Here is a 23,558-nt window from a genome sequence, read left to right on the forward strand (position 1 = left end):
CACTCACACACACACACAAACACACACAGGCATGTCAGGGAATTACAGCTGATCTTGGTACTGTCCACCCTGATTTGCATTTTTAAATGTTTATTTCAGGTGCCCATTCATTACTGTACTTTACTAGTACTGAAAGTAATTATCTGGCTGGGATTGCCATGGGAGTATATTCTACATTATTTGTTATTTCAGGATATCTTGTTTTACTCCTTTGTTTTGTATTCTGTTTTTTTTACACGGCTGGATGATACTGTAGAGTGACTTTATTATATTGTACACCTGACAGTCCACACCATTCATCTGAAAATAATCCTTGGTGCCATACTGAACCATTCTGTCTCTCTCTCCCTCTCTGACTTTCTCTCTCTCTCTCTCTCTCTCTCTCTCTCTCTCTCTCTCTTTCTCTATATATATTTGTGTGTGTGTGTATAGGCTCATAAAAAGAATAACTGGAGTAAATTATATTGGATGTGGAACCAAAGTATTAATCAATCTTTTTTTCTGGAAAGCCCAGTAATATGAAAGCAGTCCAGCTTTAGGAGGCTCAGTGAATGTTTACTGCATTTCTTGACTGACAGGAGAGCATAATCTCTATAAAGCATTCAGGTGACTATTACTGAAAAACACTAACCAAAGAGAGTGTTACATCCTGTGTTCGTTTGGTATGTGTGTGTGTGTGTGTGTGTGTGTGTGTGTGTTATTACTGAAGACTGACCATTGTAAACACATTATGGAATTGAGTTGCTAATTCAATACTGTCATTATTATTCCTATAATGATGTCACTTCTCACTATTAGTGCCGTAAGGCAACATTAGTGTGGACTGAACTGTTAGTCATGTGCGTAATATATGTGATGTATTAGCACAGAAACTTTAGCTTTGTGTCGAGCTGGAACTCCTCCTGTAAGAAGAGGAGCAGTACCGCATCCTCCTCCTAGAGGGCGCTATTGGACAACCTAAGTAATTACGAAATGTTCATGTTGCACAGTAGATTCCCTGTTAATGTTTTACTGTATACGGGTGCCTAACATTGATAATGATGGAATTATTATTGGAATGTTCTGTTTTCTCTTCCAGACCATACTTCTCATATTTCTAATAACATGCTTCTCACTTCATATCATCGATATACTTCTCACAAACCTGAGTCTGTATATTAATGTGCATAGTGAGTGTGTTGGTGTTGGAACATACATAATTGAATATCACCACTAACACTCCTGCATTGTGACCAACACTCTGAAGGAGGACAAACCCCCCTTAGAACCTGCCCCACTATTCAGTCCACTTACCCCGAACAATGCGGTATTCCAGTTTAAAAATATCTGCTCTTGGGGAAGTTGGACTTGTGATCTGTGATGTTTTCTGTAACGTCATCACGTGTTTTCTGAAGAGGTTCACATCATCATATAGAATCTGTAGGGGACTTCAGGTCACTTGTTTCCATGGTAACATCAAAAAATGATACCTGAAGCAAGACGTTCACAGTTATCTCTGTTGCTTGTGATTACATTTTAAATAACCATCACTGGCACTCGGACGTGGAAGGAGTTAATCCTTAATCCCATCCATGAACTCTTACACTGCAGGACGGGTTAGACGTGCGCACTTCATCCTAATCCAGATTACAGAATAATTTACACAGTCATAGTCAGTGGACATTTTCATATCCAAAGAGCAGAAGTTAGAATTCAACATGCCTGTCATCCCATGTGTAACTTATGCTAACTGCATTTAGATTTAAGAAAACGGATCAAAATATTTCCTCTTTGATTTAAATCATCACATCCGTGCCCGGGGATTTCTTGCATCCTTACGGGACTCCATGGAAGTTCAGGAAACACGTGTAAGATCCCTGCAGTTCACACTGTCTTGTGTAACCCTAGTCAGATATTTCTATCAACAAAAATGCAAAACAACAGCAAAACAATAAAAATGTTCTAGGTACCGCTGCAATTTAGCAATTCCTGATAAATATATTTTCATCTCTCTCAGTTGCACTCCTTGGTCCTCTGTGTTTCCTTGTGTTTCCTTGGCACCTATAAGGCTTGTCTTGTACATAGTTGTTTGTTGGTGGAGTTGTTTGTGTTTATATTTGTTTACATTGCTTGTTTACACTAACCTCCTGTCAGAGTGTGTGTGGATTTTTTCTGTCATTTAGGCATCTGATAAAGTGACAAAGTAATTGATCTAAAAAACCAGAGTGAGTCGATCTACAACAGGTGGTGGTGTAGTAACACTGACAGTGCTACTACCACCTAGTGGTAGAAAAGAGAACTTTTTAAAACCAGAATTTATTTTTCACATTACATTCTATATTACATACAAAGTCATTTACTTTAGATGTCAAGGCAGAGCTGTCTACTGTATGGGAAATAGCAAATTAATACATAGATTTGTTTGCATTATTAATACATTAATAATCTTAGTTTATTTGATCAAGTATTCTAATGCTGGGTATTGTTAACACCATCAACAACAATAATGCTTTTATTTATTTATGTAGCATGTTTGTGTAAAATCTTGTATTTACATAAACATTTACATAAAATATTCATGATCTTTCATTATGACTGAGGATAAAGAGAAACTGCTTTCCTGCATCTATTTTTCAATCAAATTTCATTTCTATTGCGCTTTTTACAACACATGTTCACAGAAGGATAGAGCCAGAAGGTTCTGAGATATGAGCCTTTGAGTGATGTTGATGCGATAATTATGGTCAGGGTTTATGAGTCGAGTAGGACCAGCCAATCAGAGCCTTGGAAGCAAACCCCAATGCATCAGTCCTACTGGACCCCATCAGCGCACTGGTGGCCTTTATCAGAATGCCTCCATCAGCAGAGTGGAGCTCCAGACCTGCACCCAGACATCCACTGCACCACCGGGTTGACCTCCTGTCCCGGTGACCCAGATGAGCAGGTGTGTCAGTGCAGACCCGGGAGTGCTGACCTGCTCACAGGCCGTGTGTGCCACTTTAAAGCAGAAGTGTCAGAGGTGTGTTGTCATCACGCCTCGTGCTCTCCCTGATCCAGTGACTGTATGTGGGTGCAGTGGGGGGGTTGAAAGCAGTCTGCCTTCAAGGCAACAAAGTATTTCATAGATATTAGATATTAGATTTTTTCCTCAGCTGCACAATCACCAGCCCTGCTGCCACAAGCTCTGCCCCCATCAGAGCCAGGAGCACCGCCAACACCGTCACTGTGGAGCTCTGATCTGGACACGGCTGGACTTCTGCAACACACAATTGTCAGTAAATATAAACCGTACAGAGTTATAATCATGTGTGTATGGTTTTAACATGTGTCTTATACAGTTTAAACTGTAGTTCATATGATGGTTCAGTGTTCACTCTGGTACATAATCACTACACCATCACTGACTACATTTACATATTAACACACAGCATAATTAGATAAAATTTACATGCACACAACAGCAGGACTAAGGCCTCAGTTTGAGAACCAGGACACTTACAACAGCTGATGTAAAGACCAGTCTGTTCATAATTACATATTACAGTCTGACAAACAATAAACAGACCATTCATGATGCAAGAAAGCAGTGTGCACTCTGAGTGTATTCATCTTTCCATTGTAATGAGCTTCCAGCCACTGTGCAGATCTGTCCACTAGAGGGAGCAGCTGCACCTGTGCTGTTATACATCACCTTCACTGACTCTGATATGGGCAAATCCAGCACCAGATTTTCATTGGGCTTGATCCAAACTGAAGAACTCAATGCTGAAAACAAAAACCATCAGGAACTTCAAATGGGCTCAAATCTAATACACACTATTAAACCTAAATCATTAAGGGTTCATTAGCAAAGACTGAGAGAACAAACCTTACCCTCTATCCGTAGACTCACATCACAGATGTCTACACCATCACACTCACAGGTGTACCAGGTCCTCTTAGTGTAATCAACATCAGTGATGGTGAGGGAGAGATCTCCCTTCAGGTACTGATCATGTGACATGTGAAATCCCTCCTGTGACTGGCAGGATGTCTGGAAACACTGAGCCAGAATGTCACGTTGTTTATGGAACACAGTCCATGTGACCAGACCAGAACACGTCTGAGTGCAGGGGAGAGTAGCATCATCATGAAGATTCACCTTTACGGAAGAGGTCAATACAGGCACTGAAAAATTAAGAAAGAAGTTTTATAAGGCATTAAATAACAAATATAGAATAAAAACAGAAACAAGTGCATAAGACAATGAGACTGCACCCCTTTTAGACCAGATCAGTTATGGAGGACTTTGCTACCTTGAAGCCTGCTTTCCTACTCCTCTAACCCCAATGTCACACCCCCTCCCCCAACACTACTGCATATGTTTTGGAAATGGCAAAAGCTCTACACATTCTAGCAAATCATCTTTGAGACCTTCTCTAGGATAGTGAGCATATAAATGGAAAGAACCCATTCCACCCACATATTGTCACTGGATCAGGGAAGTCATGTCCCATCCCCACGCCATGGAGATTAGATACACTGTCAGAAAGTCTACCACAATGTTTAATACTATTTGGCAACTATTTGGCAGGAGAGAGTAGCATCATCATGAAGATTCACCATTACTGAAGAGGTCGATACAGGCACTGAAAGATTAAGAAACTGGAGTTTTAAAAGGCACTAAATAACAAAAATATAGAATAAAAACAGAAACAACTGCATAAGAACATAAATCAGACAATGAGACCGCACCCCTTTTAGACCAGATCAGTGAGGGAGGACTTTGCTGCCTTAAAGCCTACTCCTTTCCTACTCCTGTAACCCCAATACTACTGCATTCATTTTGGAAATGGCCAAAGCTCTACACATTCTGGCAAGTCATCTTTGAGACTTTCTCTAGGAAAGTCACAATTTAAATGAAAGAATCCATTCCACCCACATACAGTAACTGGATCAGAAAAGTCATGTCCCATCCCCATACCATGGAGAAGATTAGATACGCTGCCAGAACGTCTACCAGAATACTATTTGGCAACCTTTCCTAAGAACATGGAAACTGACAACATGAAAATATTGTTGGGTGAGCTCAAACCCATGTCAGCTAGGTGAGGACACCGACAGCCTACTGGGTGAGCAACCATGCTCTAGTTATGGTGAGCCCGTGAGCACAACAGTTAGACCTTGGAACAGATAAAACAAAGAAAAACTGAACCACCACACCAAGCGTGGAAAAAGGGAGAACAAAGGACAGCACAGGAAGAATGGCATCCCCAATACACTGGGGAAAACCAAACTAAAACTTCCGAAACAAAACCAAAAACCTAGAGGAACTCGAATGGCTAAGGAAAGCCTCGGGAGAGAGACAGACTCAAGAGGGAAAACTGGAGAAAGAAGGGGACGTGTAAAAACACATACACCCTCACAGAGCAGAAGAGGGGTGCAGCACAAGGGCTCACAGATCTCAATACCCAGAGTTTCCAGCTAGGATCTTGGCTCAAAACATTAGCAAGGACCCAACACTGAGCGACTGGGTCACTGAGTTTTTACAGATCCAGCCCTTACAAATATAACCTATTCTGTCCTTTGATTTTACGTGTATTGTCAGGTTGTCTTTTACAGAAGTCTGACAATGCATTATGTTTGTATGTTAATGTCTGGTATGGGAGAAGAGTTGAGTTTTTTACACCTATGATATAATGTGAAAATTAACAGACACCCCCACCCCTTCAAAAAAAAAGAACAAAACAAAACAAAAACCACACCCACAGAACTCAGAGCTTAATAGAGAGATACCAGAGAAATCCCAGTAGATGGGCCCCAGGGATTTGGTCTCATAAAGGGAAGAAGCTTGAGAGAAAAGGGTTACTTGAGGAATGCACTCAACCGCATATATACCACTATCCCAACCAGCCTGGTACCTGCACTCATAAAGAGAATGACAAGACTGAACACCAGCCTGTGTGGGAGCATATTACTGAAGAGAGGCTCTGTTCCTCTCTCTAGTACCCAAGGTTGGCTATATTAGATATAAGGTAAATATTTGTCTCTATCGCTTGTTAAATATATCCAATACCAAATAAAATGGCTGCAACTTTCATGTATCAATAACAAAATAACATTTAGCTCAATTTATATTCTGCCAATTACTAAATGTTTTCTATGCTCAGGTATGTTCTCTGTTTTCTATGCTGAGCACAAAAAATATACAGTTATAAAACTGGATTATAATACAATAGAATCGGACCAAGCTGAAACATTTAGAAAACAAAGAATCCATTCTGTCAACTTACCGGTTATGACCTTCAGCACAGATAACAGCAGGACCCAGGAACACATGCTATAGGATGGCATGGCTGAAGAGAATCTAGTCAGTACTGTAGAGATCACTGGAAGAATCTGGAAAATTATAATAAGCCAGTTATTCAGTGCCCTAATCAACATTACCTTAAAAGAACAAGACAATCAAAGTTTTTTAAAACAATTAGTTCTGCAGCAGATTAGATTCTGTGATACCCCTTTAAAGGGTAACGAGTCAGACTGTCATCAGCACGTGAATCAAATGAAAGCATACAGCATAAAGCATACAGTCATGGTCAAAAGTTTTGAAACTAGCACAAATCTTGGTTTTCACAAAGTTTGCTGCTTCAGTTTTCATGGCAGCAATTTGCATTCTAGATTGTGAAATGTGATCAGATGAATTGCAATTAATTGCAAAGCCATTCCTTGTCATGAAAATTAACAATCATAAATATAGTAATAATAATAATACTAATATATAACAACAACAACAACAACAACAACAACAACAACAACAATTAATTGTGTTCACCTGTTCCTTATTTCCCTTCACCCCTATTTAAACCCAAGACAGCACTGCACATTAGCGGTTGTAACTACGGAGTCTCTAGAAGATGCAACATTGCCTAGAGAGAGCTAGACTGGGGGTTTTCCTTTTTGTTGTTACATCAGTACAGCTCCGTCTTGACTTTCTAAGCACTTCCTGTCACTTCTGACGTCCTCTGTGTTGCCCGTGTCACCTGCATCACACATCACTCATACATTCGCATACTCTCATTCTCTCTCTCACACACCAGTGGAAGTTTATGGCATAAGGGGAAACTGCAAGTGTAAGGGTGTGAGAGGATGTGTTTTAAGGGAAGGCATTTTTGCAGATATATTAAAATGCTGGAGGCCTTAAATACCAAAGTTTTCATGTTTTACTCCAAATTCCCACTGTAAAAATAACTTAGTCATACTAAAAGTAACTACATAAGAGAGAGTATTTCAAGAATTTAGTGGATTATTTGATCTGTTTATTTTATAAAGATTCAATATGTGTTATATATATAGTGAAGCAAAGAGACATTTTACACAAGCTTGCCATCCCAATACTCCACATTCCTGCAGTAAAAACACTGCAATGTCATATTTTGAATATGTTGCAAAGTGTTTTCCAAGAAGATCACAGAGTGAACTGATCATTTGATTTGTGTTTTTTGTCATTTTAAAATATACTATAGTGAACTGATTAGCTATTTGCACAATATTGCTCTATATTTTATCCACCTTCACCCATTAGGAAATCTTATGAGTAGCTAAGAAAGTGATCTTTATAAATGTAGTGGATTTAACAGAAAAAAATGGAAGGTTTGAATTTCCAAAAAATAAGACTTTTCTCATCTACATATGCTTTAACACACACTTTCTTTAGGTGCATTAGACCCAAGATATGTTTAAATAAGTTGAAGAACATGTTTATTTTAGATTTTCATTGTGTGAACTAAAGGAGCGAGAAACCTCCTCTAGAGATGATGGGGGCTCGTGCCAAGCCTGCAGGGCAGACTCACCGGAAACTTGTGGCTTGTGGTTTCCGTTTCTGCTTTTCTGCTCAGTTCCAGGGTGTTTGTGGTTTCATATCTAAGACACTTATGTCACTCTATAGATTTCCTTACGCAGAGAGCTGTTTGACACCAGAGTGGTAACTAGCTGATATGTTTACAAATAAACCCACCAGAGTGGTGAGTAGTTAGTTGATATGTTTACAAATAAATAAACCCAACCGAGTGGTGAGTAGCTAGTTAATAATTTTACAAATACATAAACCCACCAAAGTGGTGAATATCTGATATGTTTACAAATAAATAAACCCACCAGAGTGGTGAGTAGCTGATATGTTTACAAATAAATAAACCCACCAGAGTGGTGAGTAGTTGATATGTTTACAAACAAAACGGCTTGGGATTTGGTCAGCTAACGCTACCTAACCCACGGGCTGCTCTGAACACTGATTTCGGACCCGGTGGTTGTTTTTAAGGTAACTATCTTACTATCTAAGTCATGAAATGGAACTACAACAGTTACGATTTAGCTTTATTTTGTGTAAACACATCCGATAGTTTGCTGAAAGCCCGCTAACTCAGAAATGTTCTCATTCCGGGTCCGTGCTTGTTAGCTAGCTCTCCTAGCTTCGCTAACGTCTCTAGCTACAACGCTAGCTAGGTTAACTGGAAATGTACCCTATCGGAGTATGATGGTTATTTCTACATGGGATCATCAGTTCCCCAGAAATTACATTTAGAGCCGTATGGCTTGTTACATATGAAATATAAATGCTTTAATCCATATTGACCTTGTAGCACTATTGCTGCTAAGTTAGCAACAGTTATCGGGCCTACACCGGCTCTCCTTCCGTAACACAACTTCAACAGACACGAAGAGGAGTGTTTGTGCTCTTATAGACGTTAATCTAAGAAGTGTGAGGGCTTCTGCACTAATGCTTGGGCTTGATCATTGTCCCATCCTTCACACATTATGATGACTGTTCAGATACGCTAAACCAGATCCATGTAGAGAGAGATTTCGGAAGTTATCATCAAATACTAGCAGTGCAGTCAGACACAAAACTCGACACTGACAAATTTTGGTTTTCACAAAGTTTACTGCCTCAGTTTATTAGATGTTTATATGGTGCAGCTAAGTACAATTAAGCATTTCAGACTAATGCTTCACCTTGGCATGCTGGATATTAGCTTCTGGGCAAAGTCTTGACTGATGGCAACACATTCTTGCCTAATCAGTGCTTGCTGTTGATCACAATTTCTGTGTTTGTCCACCCTCTTTTTGAGGATTGACCACAGGAAACATTTTGAGCAAACCCACTCCCTTGGATGAGAAGCAACCCCATACATGAATGGTGTCAGGATGCCTCACTGTTGGCATGACACAGGACTGATGGTAGAGCTCAGCTTTTTTTCTCCAGACAATCATTTGTCTAGATGTCCCAGTCTGAAGGGGACATCTTTGTTAGAGAAAGTAACTTTACCCCAGTCATCTGCAGTCCAATCCCTTTACTTCCTGCAGAATATCAGTCTGTCCTGTTTTTCTGGGAGAGAAGTGGCATCTTTGTGGCCCTTCTTGAAGCCAAGCCATCCTCCAAAAGCCTTCACCTCACTGTGTGTCCAGATGTGTGTGAAAACACCCATTTAGCATAATAATAAATAGTTAGCTACCCAGCTAAAATAATTTGGGTTTGGTGTTTCTGTAACAGTAATGTAATAAATATAGCTAACTAACCATAAACTTGACATCCTGTGTGACCTGTTTAACACAGCAATGTCATCTGAACAAGGTTAATTCAGATATGTGGCTGTGGACATTATCTTCTAACTGTTCAGCTAACTCTAGCTAGTAATATAGTAAGCCAGTGTTAACTGCGTAGTGTCGTGTCTGTTAATGCAAGAAAGAAGAGACCGGAAGCAATGCATTACCTTGTGGCCTTTTATTAAGGCAGAGCTCTGGAGATGTCACTTCACAGCACAGTGCGAGTGAGATCTAAAGCATAACTTCGCAACACACAGACTTATAGTTTTCTTGCCTTGCGCCACTTCTGCTTAGTACTTTTCCATCTCAGCCGTCGCCTCTGTCTAACTGTCATGTACACACGTTTTCTTGCACAATCGCACATATGCACGTCTAAGGCATTTCCTGTTATGTCTGCACATACAGCAATTATTTTATTAATTCAAGCATTAATCCTATTCCATTTTGTGCATTATTCTCTATTTATGTAATCTTAGCATTCACTTAGTTTATACAATCCCACAGTAGATAGCTCGCATAGGCTAGTATTCATGAATATTAGGACAGCTACACGGTCGTCTTAAGTCTAAATAACCTGGATAAGCTACCAATATTCAGCAGAGCTCTGAGTAAATGTTACTTTCAGTTTCCTGGCTAGGATAGCTTAGCTAGGCTAGCTAGCTTTTCTGAAACAGGCCAGGCGCTAACATGGCTAAGATATTTACAACGGGCTGATTAGTTAAAGTTACGTATCGTGTCTAGATATCTAACCACAGCTACAGCGGCAGCTCTACCTCCACTGTCCTCGGGGTTCCCACTGGCTGAACACGGACACACGGGCGTCCCCGCGTCCCCCGGGCCAGGACCGCTCGACGCACCCCGTGTCCTGCCAGCGCCGGGCGCCCTGTCGAAACGCTCCGTCATCACTCGATAAAGACGTCTGACTGTACATTATACAGACTATCTGTCGATAAAGTCGAGCCGTCAAATGCGAAGTATTATCTATATGACCAAACGCTACACACCATCTCTCTCTTATATTTAGCTGCCACGCTAACGCTTGCTAGCTCATTAGCTGTTGTCTGGTGAGGCCTGTCAGCCCGTTTTCTTGCTCTAGTTTGTCTTTAGCAGGTCCGTTACGAACACCGACACCTGTCCCGCACGCAGTCACTGTTTAATGCAACTAGTTCAGACTATTATAGAGCTTCAAGTAGTGATATATAGTCAACTGAATAGACATTTAACAACATATCACCATCCCATTACTCCAAATTCCTACAGTTAAAACACTACAATGTCATAATCTTAGTATGTTTCCACTTTTGATGTGGGGGAGTGTCATCTTCACTCTCACTGGAGATTCCTACTTGGACCTGAGTAATCATCTGCTCACCAAGGAGCAATTTGAATTCAAGGAACTGCAGTGGTTTCTTTGCCAGAACTTAGCAGTCAGTCAGTCTTATACTGAAGCCATGCATTGGTGATTGCCAAATCAAAAAAGTGGAAAATTGTATGCACTGTCCATTTCCGAGTGCGAGTGGCCATCCTATAGAAACTTAGCAACTGGTTAACTGGTTTGTTGTCAAACCACTTGACAGCAAGTTCAGGATCTCACCTGACCACCATCTCAGATGCTTCTCTTCCTTTCCTTTTGATGGCCTGATCCCCTATAATGTTACACTCCTTTGGAATTCTGTTCTTCATGAGAGTTCCTGTACCTCCCAAGCATTTCTCCATCATGGTGTCCAGGACATTTGTAAAGAACCTGTCAAAAAACAGGTGGGTTCCTCTGGAAACAGTCTCTGCCAAATAAAGAGCATCTTGTTCTCCAATGCCCAGTCCCTCTGTGACTCTGAAGGTGGTCTTACTTTGGTAAACCACAAAATCTAAGACCATAACACTTGGTGTGGCCAAGACAAACAGCTTCAATCCAGTCGGGTATGGTTTGCCTGGTACATTCTGGCGAATTGGGCAGCGACCAGTAAACGGAATCATTTGCTCATCAATGGACAATTTTCCTGTTCTAAGCTGATTTAGACATCCTTGCCTCACTTTGTTCAGAAGGGGCCTGACTTTCCACAAGAGGTCTCTGCTTTTGTCCTCATCTGAAATATCAAGGTCATTGACAATCTTAATGGAATTTCTTAGTTTATAGAATAGATTTTTGGTCATGGATTCTGCCACTACTTGAACTCTGGTGTTTGAGGCCCAATACATCTGTATATTTAGATATCCTAGACAGGCCACGTAGACAGAACTGCCAATGAATGTTTTCAACTCTTCAGGAGTGGTGTTTAGTGCTGTTCCAGACACAAGGACTTCACGTTGGTTTGTGCGCACAGCCATTTCTTCAAACACAGAGTAATCAATGTACTGTTGAAAATAATTCATTGGGGTCCAATTTTGGTGTGTTATGGCATCGTTACTTAATGGGACAATTGAACAATGGGAGAATTATCCAGTTGAGGGTTGAATCTTAGGAAAATAATAAAGGTAGAAAAAGAATATTACTCTCAATTATTGTTAGAATAAATTATCAGAATAAATCATTTTTGTGAAAAAAAAATGTAAGTAAAAATGTATATGTATATATGTAAATGGTCATATATTATCTTGAGAATATAAAGTCAATGTGTACATTGTAGTCCTGCCCCGAAGTGGACAGCGACTGGATGTGGACGGTTTTGCTTGCTCTGACTTTTCTGCCTCTGTTTGCCCTATCTCAGTTTCATCCTCTAAGCTCTCTCAGTCCTCTGCCTCAAAAACTGCATCTTGATCTTTTTCATCAGACAACTCAATATCTGAGTTTTCATGAACAATTCGCAGTAACATTCTCTCTACCTCTGACAGTGAATACCTTCCTTCGTAATTGAAAATACAGAGAAAAAAGGTAGGTAATAAGTACAAATGTCCACTGTGGAGGACATATTTTTTTAAACACTCTCCTATCATCATAATATATTTTTACATGACTTTAGAAAATGGTTTAAAGTGTTCTTAGAAGATTCATATAAAATTTGCTCATTAATAATTATTAAGCACTAATTGTTTTTAAAAAACTGATAGTCTTGTTCTTTTAAGGTAATGTTGATTAGGGCACTGAATAACTGGCTTATTATAATTTTCCAGATTCTTCCAGTGATCCCTACAGTACTGACTAGATTCTCCTCAGCCATGCCATCCTATAGCATGTGTCCCTGGGTCCTGCTGTTATCTGTGCTTAAGGTCATAACCGGTAAGTTGACAGAATGGCTTCTTTGTTTTCTAAATGTTTCAGCTTGGTCCTATTCTGTTGTATTATAATCCAGTTTTATAACTGTATATCTTTTGTGCTCAGCATAGAAAACGGAGAACATACCTGAGCATAGAAAACATTTAGTAAATGGCAGAATATAAATTGAGGTAAATGTTATTTTGTTATCGATACATGAAGGTTGCAGCCATTTTATTTGGTATTGGATATATTTAACAAGTGATAGAGACGAATATTTACCTGATATCTAATATAGCCAACCTTGGGTACTAGAGAGAGGAACAGAGCCTCTCTTCAGTAATATGCTCCCACACAGGCTGGTGTTCAGTCTTGTCATTCTCCCCTTTATGAGACCAAACCCTGGGGCTCCTCTATTGCAATTTCTCTGGTATCTCTCTATAAAGCTCTTGAGTTCTGTGGGTGTGGTTTTTGTTTTGTTTTGGTTTTTTTGGAGGGGTGGGGCGTGTCTGTTAATTTTCACATTATATCATAAGTGTAAAAAACTTAATTCTTCTCTTATACCAGACATTAGCATACAAACATAATGCATTGTCAGACTTCTATAAAAGACAAACAGACAATACACGTAAAATCAAAGGACAGAATAGGTTATATTTGTAAGGGCTGGCACCAGGCCGAGGCCCCCCGGCCACCAGAAGGAGAACTTGAGTCAACCACACTACTAATCAGGCTTGATGCCTGACAGCTGGGCTAGATCTGTAAACGCTCAGTGACCCAGTCACTTAGTGCTGGGTCTTTGCTAAAGTTTTGAGCCAATGTCCTAGCTGGTACCTCTGGGTATTGAGGTCTGTGAGCTCTTGTGCTGTACCTCTCTTCTGCTCTGCAAAGGTGTCTGGGTTTTTACATGTGCCCTTCTTTCTCTAGTTTTCCCTTTTGAGTCTGTCTCTCTCCTGAGGCTTCCCTTAGCCATTAAAGTTCCTCCAGGTTTCTGCTTTTGTTTGGAAAGTTTTAGTTTGGTTTTCCCCAGTGTATGCCATTCTTCCTGTGCTGTCCTTTGTTCTCCCTTTTTCCATGCTTGGTGAGGTGGTTCAGTTTTTCATCTTGTTTTATCTGTTCCAAGATCTAACTGTTCTGCTCACAGGCCCACCATCATTAGAGCGTGGTTGCTCACCCAGTAGGCTGTCGGTGTCATCACCTAGCTGATGTAGGTTTGAGCCCACCCAACAATATTGTTATGCTGTCAGTTTCTATGTTCTCAACAAAGGTTAGGAAAGGTTGCTGAATAGTATTCTGGTAGACTTTCTGACAGCATATCTAATCTTCTCCATGATATGGGGATGGGACATGACTTCACTGACCAAGTGACTGTATGTGGGTGGAATGGGTTCTTTCCCTTTAAATGCTCACTATCCTAGAGAAGGTCTCAAAGATGATTTGCTAGAATGTGTAGAGCTTTTGCCATTTCCAAAACATATGCAGTAGTGTTGGGGGAGGGGGTGTGACATTGGGGTTAGAGGAGTAGGAAAGCAGGCTTCAAGGTAGCAAAGTCCTCCATAACTGATCTGGTCTAAAAGGGGTGCAGTCTCATTGTCTTATGCACTTGTTTCTGTTTTTATTCTATATTTGTTATTTAATGCCTTATAAAACTTCACTTTCTTAATTTTTCAGTGCCTGTATTGACCTCTTCAGTAAAGGTGAATCTTCATGATGATGCTACTCTCCCCTGCACTCAGATGTGTTCTGGTCTGGTCACATGGACTGTGTTCCATAAACAACGTGACATTCTGGCTCAGTGTGTCCAGACATCCTGCCAGTCAAAGGGGGGATTTCACATGTCACATGATCAGTACCTGAAGGGAGATCTCTCTCTCACCATCACTGATGCTGATTACACGAAGAGGTTCTGGTACACCTGTGAGTGTGATGGTGTAGACATCTGTGATGTGAGTCTACAGATAAAGGGTAAGGGTTTGTTCTTAGTCTTTGCCAGTTAACCCTTAATGATTTAGGTTTAATAGTGTGTATTAAATTTGAACCCATTTGAAGTTCCTGATGGTTTTTGTTTTCAGCATTGAATTCTTCAGTTTGGATCAAGTCCAATGAAAATCTGGTGCTGGATTTGCCCATATCAGAGTCAGTGAAGGTGATTTATAACAGCACAGGTGCAGCTGCTCCCTCTAGTGGACAGATCTGCACAGTGGCTGGAAGCTCATTACAATGTAAAGATGAATACACCCAGAGAGCATCTCTTATCTCTGCTGTTGAGCTGAGAGAAACAGCACCATCTGATAGTGGAGTTTACACGATCTGGGACACCAGTAATGAATAATATAATCAGTTTATTTGATCAAGTAGTGTAACACTGGGTATTGTTAACACCATCAACAACAATAATGTTTTTATTTATTTATGTAGCATATTCATTCTGAGTGTAAAATCTCATTTACATAAAAGATTCATGAGCTTTCATTATGACTGAGGATAAAGAGAAACCACTTTCTTGCCTCTGGTTTTCAATCAAAATTCAATCAAATTTTATTTATATAGTGCTTTTTACAACAGATGTTTACAAGAGGATAGAGCCAGCAGGTTCAGAAATCCAAGCCTTTGAGTGATGCTGATGCTATGATTAGGGTCAGGGTTTATGAGTGGGGTAGGACCAGCCAATCAGAGCCTTGGAAGCAGACCCCAACACATCAGTCCCACTGGACCCCAGAGTTCTGAGCGGACTCCATCAGTGCACTGGTGGCCTTAATCAGACTGCCTCCATCAGCAGAGTGGAGCTCCAGACCTGCACCCAGACATCCACTGCACCACCGGGTTGAGCTCCGGTCCCGGTGACCCAGATGAGCAGGTGTGTCCATGCAGACCGGGGAGTGCTGACCTACGCACAGGCTGCGTGCGCCACTTTAATGCAGAAGTGTCAGAGGTCTGTCGTCATCACGAGCACGAGTGCAGCTCTCTGCTGTCATCATGTCTGACCAGCGGCTCTCAGGAATGAGAGCCTTTAACACCTCATTATAGCAAAGGAGGGTTTAAAATAAACAACATTATAATGTTGACAGAATAATCTACAGGGGAAGACCAAGATGTTTCTGTGAAGAGTGGTGTCACATGTGGCCCATTTCAGCATTGGCCACGCCCCTCTCAGAGTTCTTGCAATATAACCAAGTCAAGTTGGCACTCTGTATGTCTTATATTTTAACCAATTATTATGTAGAGCATTAGCCCTGCTGTGTAACATTACTCTATCAGCTCCATCACCAGCAGAGGCAGGTGGAGAATGTGAATGTTATAATTATATTACAGTAACTAACATTGCTGCTGGCCCCAGTGACGATGGGCGTGGAGCAGGACGCACAGACTCCCTCAATACTGAAACATTTATTAACGAAAACACGAACAACAACAGTGGCACCCACACATTAGCGACAGACATAACGGTACATATAACTAGACACAGGTTACATAACAATGGATATACACACATTTAAACAGACTTCAGCAAACAATGACTACCACAATACACACACTAGCAGGGGTTTAAATAGATACGAGGGTAACCCCGTGCAGTTACGGAGGGTGTGGTTACAAATAGGGTGAACCCCCCTGCACGCGGCAGGCCGTACCATGTGTTTCGGGGGGGGGCTACTGTTGAGCTACTGAGACCAGAACAGATTCAATTCTATAGGTGCCAAATATGAACAAATCTGTGTTTTTGCATGTTTTGAGTATGTGCTGAATTTGTATGTCATTAGGTGTGGTACACGTTTGTATGTGAGGCTGTGTGTGTGTTCGTTCTCTCACAGGGAATCTGTTGAAGACGCTGATGAACATGTCTCCTGTGAGGGGGCTTTTTCGGGGAGTCATAAAGGACACAAGGGCGTTTCTGAAACAGGAAGTCACTCTGGCTACATCTACCTTACCCATGACCTTCTCCTGCATGCATGCATGCATACATACACAACAACAAAATCAACATCATCGCACCAGCTGGACCAGCACACACACACAGGAGCAGTGTGTGGTTGTGTTATACTACACCTGTGTGGCAGGAATGTGTGCTGTATCCGTTTCCTTCATCACACCCCTCAACACTTTAACCAGATAGTGTAGCAGAGAGAGACACACACACATACCCACACACACAGTATGAATCACAACCATCTAAACTGGCTGAGTTTTCCTGTGTTCATTTCATGGTTCACTTTTGCCTGCACCAATTCACTCTGAGAAGCAGCACAGTGAACAGCATCATCTGTTGGGGATGATCTGAGACACAATGGCACCATGAGGACCAGGAGGATATGAGCTGTATACAAGACTTCATGTATAAACAAATGAACAGAATTAGGAGCTGCTGTTCTGTAAGCAGAGTTTAGTTCCAGCTCCACTCCATGAGATCTACTGCCCTGCAGACTCTAATTGCAAGTATCTCTACATGATTTACACATACATTAACCCACCATAAACAGTCATTAATGAAATATGACAAAAAATCTTAGGTGTTTTTCTGGCGTAACTCCCACAATAGCCACCATAGTGCACTATAAATTCTCTCTCTTTTCTGACTCTCAACTACACGAACAATCCAATCTGCAATACCTAGCATCAGTTTCTGATTGGCTGTGTGCAAGTAAATCAGGCTGTTCCTCAAAGATGCATAAGTTTATGTAAAGATTTAGGTTGTGCTGCTTCTCTCAACTAACTGTTTGACCTTTCAAGCACTTTATTTCTGCCTTGAACCTAAACTATTTACACAGCTATTACAGACAGGTCTACCAGCTATATCTGATACTATGGGATCAATACAGAGTAGACAAGAAATTAAACTGAATTCATACTATCATCATAACATGCCCGTGACGGTGCAATTAGCAAAAAGATTTATTGCATACACACCTACAGGCCGTGTCTGATTCCATAATGTACAGAAGTTTTATGCTTGCATTTTAGCAGTGATGAAAGTGTTAGTCTGGGGAAAAAAGGTGAAAAATTAAAGCCAGCCTTAACCTCATTGGTCTGTGTGATCATTTGTGTGTTGTGATTGGCTAGTCATCATTTTGGTTCCTGTGTACATTAGTTGGTCCATTTCTTCTTCCTTTCTCTTTGTCCTGAATGTGTTTTATTTGGAGTATGTGATGTGCTTTGATATGAATTTGTAACAGTTTTAGGAAGACTGACGTCGCTGCTGTTGTAAACCAGACAGCTCCACAACCTTGATCTCTGATTTATGTCCTTTGTTCTGATGTGGGTGTATCCGTGTTGCTCAATTCACCATGTGGTTTGCTTGCTCATATTTAAGATTTTAGATGCCTCTATCCTTTCTTGAATAACAGTTGATAATTTGATAAGAGTTTGATCTGTGTATTTTATAGAGCTTCAAGTAGTGCTATATAGTGACATTTAACAGGATATTGCCATCCCATTACTCCAAATTCCCACAGTAAAAATAACTTAGCCATTCTAAAAGTAACTACATAAGAGAGTGTATTTCAAGAATTTAGTGGATTATTTGATCTGTTTGTTTTATAAAGATTCAATATGTGCAAAGAGACATTTTACACAAGCTTGCCATCCCAATACTCTACATTCCTGCATTAGATATTATTTGACACATCATGGTTAGTTTACACTAGTTATGTCACCACCTTTATGGTGTCACACCAGTTACACAATGTAAACAAGGTTTTATATGGCACAAATAGAAAATTCAGCAGCACAAAGTACTGCGGCCAGTTTGGTTAAAATATAAGACATACAGAGTGCCAACTTGACTTGGTTATATTGCAAGAACTCTGAGAGGGGCGTGGCCAATGCCTCTTCTGATTATGCGATCTAGCTCATCTCATCTCATAGTATGTGGGGTCTAATACCATGTAAAAAGATTCACTCAGAATATGAACACCTTCCATGTGCGTGAACAACACTCAAAGACTAAGTCTGGACGGCCATTTCAACATAGAGAGACCAGCTACAGAAGGTGGTAGTAGGGGATTAACGTGAACTGCGCCGGCTGAATGGAGGAGGTGTGGTTATAGAGGGGCTGAGCAGAGAAGTGTCACCTCACTCAGGATGTCCACCATGGTCTTCCTGGGCAGGTCTCTCAGGTGATCCCTGTACTGAGCCAGACTCTGTAACAGCTTAACACACTCCAACAGCACCTGTGGCTCCTAGAGAGAGAGAGAGAGAGAGAGAGAGAGAGAGGGAAAGAGCACACAACAGAGTAAGAGAACAAGAGGTGGTGTGTGAGAGTGAACATGAAGAATGATTAAAGAAAATGAGTAATTAGTTCTTAAAGTGTTTAACTTGTGTAGTCGTATGGACTGAGACAAGGCCAGCACTCCAAAGAAATTCCCAAACGCAACATTTCAGATCTGTTTCTGTCACAGGAGAAAGAGTTTCAGAAGGGCACACAGACCTGATACTCAAGACACCAACACAACAGGATGAGGTGGCATTATCTTGACAATCCCAACTTTCTATGGTTAGCTTTCTTACACATTTCTTACCTTCTTGGCTGTCTGCAGGTTGTGTTTCTCCTTGATCTGATCTAGTGTGCTTTTAAGTGAAATCTCCTCAAACACACTCAGCACCTGCAGACAGACATCACGTGCAACTGTCAGCACACTCCAGAGCACGTGCTGGATTTAGATATTTGCGCAAGGACAGTGATTGACCTTTAATTAACTAGATTAACTAGAATTCATTATTATTTGGGATAGTTTGATGTTACTTCATCGGTGCTCACCTGCGCCAGCGCCAAGCTGTATCCAGACCACGCGTCCTCTAGAGCGTGGGACAGCCCTTCCACAAGCCTCTTTAGAGAGTATTTTAACTTATGCAGTGCCCTAATCAACATTAACTTAAAAGACTACAACACCTTAAACTATAGCAACAGCTTTATTCCCCAGAGGAGCACACCACCTTACACTACAGCAACAGAAGTAACTATAGCAACAGCAGTATTCCCCAGAGGACCACACCACCTTACACTACAGCACCAGAAGTAACTATAGGAACAGCAGTATTCCCCAGAGGACTACAACACCTTACACTATAGCACCAGAAGTAACTATAGCAACATCTTAAAGCCAGAAGACCTAGATGTGCTTGCACTTGTTTTCTGAAGCCACCACCTTTGTTGTGCGTGTCTGTATATGGTCTCATTAATGGGTGTGTAATGAAGACCATCAATCATGAAAGTTAAATGGCTACTCGAGCTTCTGTGCCAAAGAGCATAAAAACATTTAGTAATTAGCAGAATATAAATTGAGGCAACTGTTATTTTGTTATTGATGCATGAAATGTGCAGCCATTATTATTTGGTATTGGATGTATTTAACAAGTGATCGAGATGAATGTTTACCTTATATCTGAAATATCCAACCTTGCTAGGCTGCCTTTGGGTACGAGAGAGAGGAACAGAGCTAATCAGACAGTCAGTTTCCATGTTCTCAGCAAAGGTTAGTAAAGGTTGCCAAATAGTATTAAACACTGTGGTAGACTTTCTGACAGCGTATCTAATCTCCATGGTGTGGGGATTCCCTGATCCAGTGACTGTATGTGGGTGCAGTGGGGGGTTTGAAAGCAATCCGCCTTCAAGGCAACAAAGTCCTCCATCACTCATCTGGTCTAAAAGGGTTCTGATTGTCTGATTTATTGAATGTCTTTTTAAATTCCACTTTCTTAATCTCTTTCACATCCTGTATTGACCTTCTCTTCAGTAAAGGTGAATCTTAATGATGATGCTACTCTCCCCTGCACTCAGACGTGTTCTGGTCTGGTCACATGGACTGTGTCCCATAAACAACTTGACATTCTGGCTCAATGTAACCAGACATCCTGTCAGTCAAAGGAGAGATTTCACATGTCACATGATCAGTACCTGAAGGGAGATCTCTTCCTCACCATCACTGATGCTGATTACACTAAGAGGACCTGGTACACCTGTGAGTGTGATGGTGTAGACATCTGTGATGTGAGCCTACAGATAGAGGGTAAGGGTTTGTTCTCTTAGTCTTTGCTAACGAACCGTTAATGATTTAATTTTATTAGTATGTATTAAATTTGAACCCCTTTAAAGTTCCTGATGGTTTTTCTTTTCAGCATTGAGTTCTTGAGTTAGGATCAAGCCCAATGAAACTCTGGTGCTGGATTTGCCCGTATCAGACTCAGTGGAGGTTATTTATAACAGCACAGGTGCAGCTGCTCCCCCTAGTGGACAAATCTGCACAGTGGATGGACACTCACTGAAGTGTGAACCTGAATACACTCAGAGCGTCGCTCATCTCTGCTGTTGAGCTGAGAGGAACCGCACCATCTGATAGTGGAGTTTACATCATCAGAGACACTAAGAATGAAGAGATTATTCAAACAAACAGTTACTGTGGAAGGTAAGTGTAGTTATTGTGATTTTAATGTTGTCTAGAATTACTTTACGTTGGGGAGGAGGGTGTGAGTAGTGTCAATAACTTTTCATGCACATCTGTGGTTCAATATTAGTTAGACTATAAATGCCGGGATCATGCAAACAGTGTGGACTGAGTGTAATAGTTTGAGGTCTTGGTCTTAATTGAGATGCTGTTTATCGAAGCATATCCCCACTAAAGCATGTGACTTTCACTGGACTCTTTGAGGTGGATTCTCAGATGGACACTCTTAGATCCAGCCATTGATGTTTTACGGCACTTTGTGTGATGCCTGCTTACTGATACCAAAACAATTATGAGTGATGAGTGAGAAAAATTCAAGTGTCTGTATTTTAAGGTGTAGGGTTGTTTGTGTTTGTTTATGTTGGAGCCTGTGGCTCCTCCTCTTCTTGATGCTCCTCCACCTGATCAAGTCTTTTGTCCTGTGCTGTACTGCTGTGTTGTGTCTTGACTGTCTGTCTCATTCTACCCCACGCATAAGGGGAAGCTCGGGAAAAAGCGGCAGACAGAGATTCATCTCTGCTGGCTAGTTTTGTTTGTTCAGTGAGCGTTGTTTGCTGATTGTTATGTTTTTGGTCCTCTGCTGGTTAAATCATTCTGACTTATTGCTTTTCTCGGCATGTTTGCTGTTGTACATTCTGTGTATGGAGTATTATAGTAGTCCTGTGTAAATTGTTGTCGGGAAATAGGGAGTTTGACGACTTTTTTATTTGCTCCGTTCTTTACTTGTGTTTATTCGTTTTTGTTAGTTAGGGAGGGTTATTGTACTTAATTTGGGTTGTGTTACATTGGGACAGTTGGTTCTTTTGTGCAGCAGGGCTTAGTGTTTGGCAAGTTTGCCTCTCAGCCTTTCTATCTGGGTGGAGTTTCCATGTTCTCCCTGTGACTGCGTAGGTTTCCTCTGGGTTCCTCCCACAAACATGGAGGTTAGGTTGACTAGATCCTCTAAAACTGTCCTGTATCAATGTAAGTTGTGTATGCATGTAGATATAGATAGGTGTGTGTGCTGCGTATTAGCAGGGACGAGGCGAGAGGCAGAATGTAGATGCAAGAGGTTATTTATCAAATGATAACGGAGGCAACACAATAGAGCCAAAATAAACAGACACAGGAAAACACTGAGGCATAGTGATAAATGAACTAGACAAACGAAAGAGCAAGGGCGCCGACAGAGATAGCGTGAACAAATGGAACAAACCAAACTTACCGCATTAACCAACAACATGAGAGACAAAACACATTTCTTAAACAAACAAAACAATTAAGGACTAACCAGACACAGGTGAACATAAGAACAGGGAAAACCAAAACAAGGACTGGAACTGAGGAACAGACGAGGGGTGGAGAAAACAAAACCAAGCATCGGAACAAGGAAGTAAAGGATAACAGACACGACAGGGAAACTATGGAAACAGGGATGTCAGGAGGGTGGCCAATCGTTACGGTGTGTGTATGTCCAGCAATGGTTGGTGCTCTGTCCTGGTCTTAACCTCCTCCCCTTCCCCTGCACTGGTGCACTCCCCCAGGGGGCTGTGGTTTCTGATAGAGAGAACACTGTAAATTCGCTGATGCTTCTCATCAGTCTGTGTGTGATTTGAGTGTAAAAGCTGATTTCTGTCTGTAAAGTGTCCTTGAGTTTGCGAAAGGTGCTAAATAAATGTAGCCGACTAATAATAATATTTTATTTCTAGTGTGGCTGATGTGTTTTTTTAGTTTGGCCTTGTCTGCCTGAAGCTCAATCCCTCTACATACGACCCTCAATAAATCAACAAACACTTTACCCTCAGTATCACTGTTCAAATATCTCATTGCTGTAGCACCTGAAGCCCAGACCAGGTCAGAGATCAGTGTATATTCGATCATACGTGATCAGAGTTTTATCACATTAGCACTCCTGAACTCACCTGGTAGAGCAGGTACAGTAAGATGCATCTCCAGAATCATGGTCTGATCCTCAGAGAGCACACGTAATGTCATACTGATGAATATGTATCAGTCACTATAAGACCATCTGCCCAGTACTATAAATTTAATGAAAAGATGTTTATGTAAAAATGCAATATAAAAATGTTTATGTAAATATTACTGAGATCCTGTGATGTAATTTAATGCATATGTAAATACTTTTGTGTCAAGTCATGGGAAAAACAGGCAGTTTTGCCTGTAGCATCTTTACATTTTCGTTGCCAATTATCAACATTTTTTATTAAAGTTTCAAGGACCAGTATCAAAATAAATGGTTCCAATGGTAGGATGGAGGGATTAATGAAAAAAGAGGAGAGAAGGAGAAGGAGTACACAGATGAGTACTGTTGGTATAATATGCAGTTTGGAGCTTGAGGTCCACTGATGGGTCTCTTTGCCAAGCCTGGT

The 23,558-nt window shown here is 40.9% G+C and overlaps 4 long non-coding RNA genes across 8 annotated transcripts; 2 read left to right on the top strand and 2 right to left on the bottom strand.

The window, feature by feature from the left end:
* Nucleotides 1-3,595: 3,595 nt before the first annotated feature.
* On the bottom strand, nt 3,596-3,961 carry LOC118241342. The gene is made up of 2 exons (XR_004775996.1): nt 3,853-3,961; nt 3,596-3,744 (listed from the first exon to the last, which is right to left on the bottom strand). It is a non-coding gene; the product is annotated as an uncharacterized LOC118241342 (long non-coding RNA).
* A 3,814-nt stretch (nt 3,962-7,775) lies between these two features.
* Nucleotides 7,776-14,515, top strand: LOC118241341. 5 transcript variants are annotated; one of them, XR_004775991.1, is made up of 4 exons: nt 7,776-7,860; nt 12,330-12,430; nt 12,670-12,775; nt 14,423-14,515. It is a non-coding gene; the product is annotated as an uncharacterized LOC118241341 (long non-coding RNA). The 5 variants fall into 5 exon arrangements; XR_004775993.1 differs by lacking the exon at nt 7,776-7,860 and adding an exon at nt 7,869-8,027; XR_004775992.1 differs by lacking the exon at nt 7,776-7,860 and adding an exon at nt 8,034-8,275.
* Nucleotides 14,516-14,568: 53 nt separating this feature from the next.
* Nucleotides 14,569-14,978, top strand: LOC118241343. Its single transcript, XR_004775997.1, has 2 exons — nt 14,569-14,716; nt 14,824-14,978. It is a non-coding gene; the product is annotated as an uncharacterized LOC118241343 (long non-coding RNA).
* A 4,098-nt stretch (nt 14,979-19,076) lies between these two features.
* Nucleotides 19,077-19,651, bottom strand: LOC118241347. Its single transcript, XR_004776001.1, has 3 exons — nt 19,506-19,651; nt 19,267-19,350; nt 19,077-19,137 (listed from the first exon to the last, which is right to left on the bottom strand). It is a non-coding gene; the product is annotated as an uncharacterized LOC118241347 (long non-coding RNA).
* Nucleotides 19,652-23,558: the final 3,907 nt, after the last annotated feature.

This window comes from Electrophorus electricus, chromosome 5 (genome assembly GCF_013358815.1).
Source record: "Electrophorus electricus isolate fEleEle1 chromosome 5, fEleEle1.pri, whole genome shotgun sequence".
NCBI classification, from domain to species: domain Eukaryota; kingdom Metazoa; phylum Chordata; class Actinopteri; order Gymnotiformes; family Gymnotidae; genus Electrophorus; species Electrophorus electricus.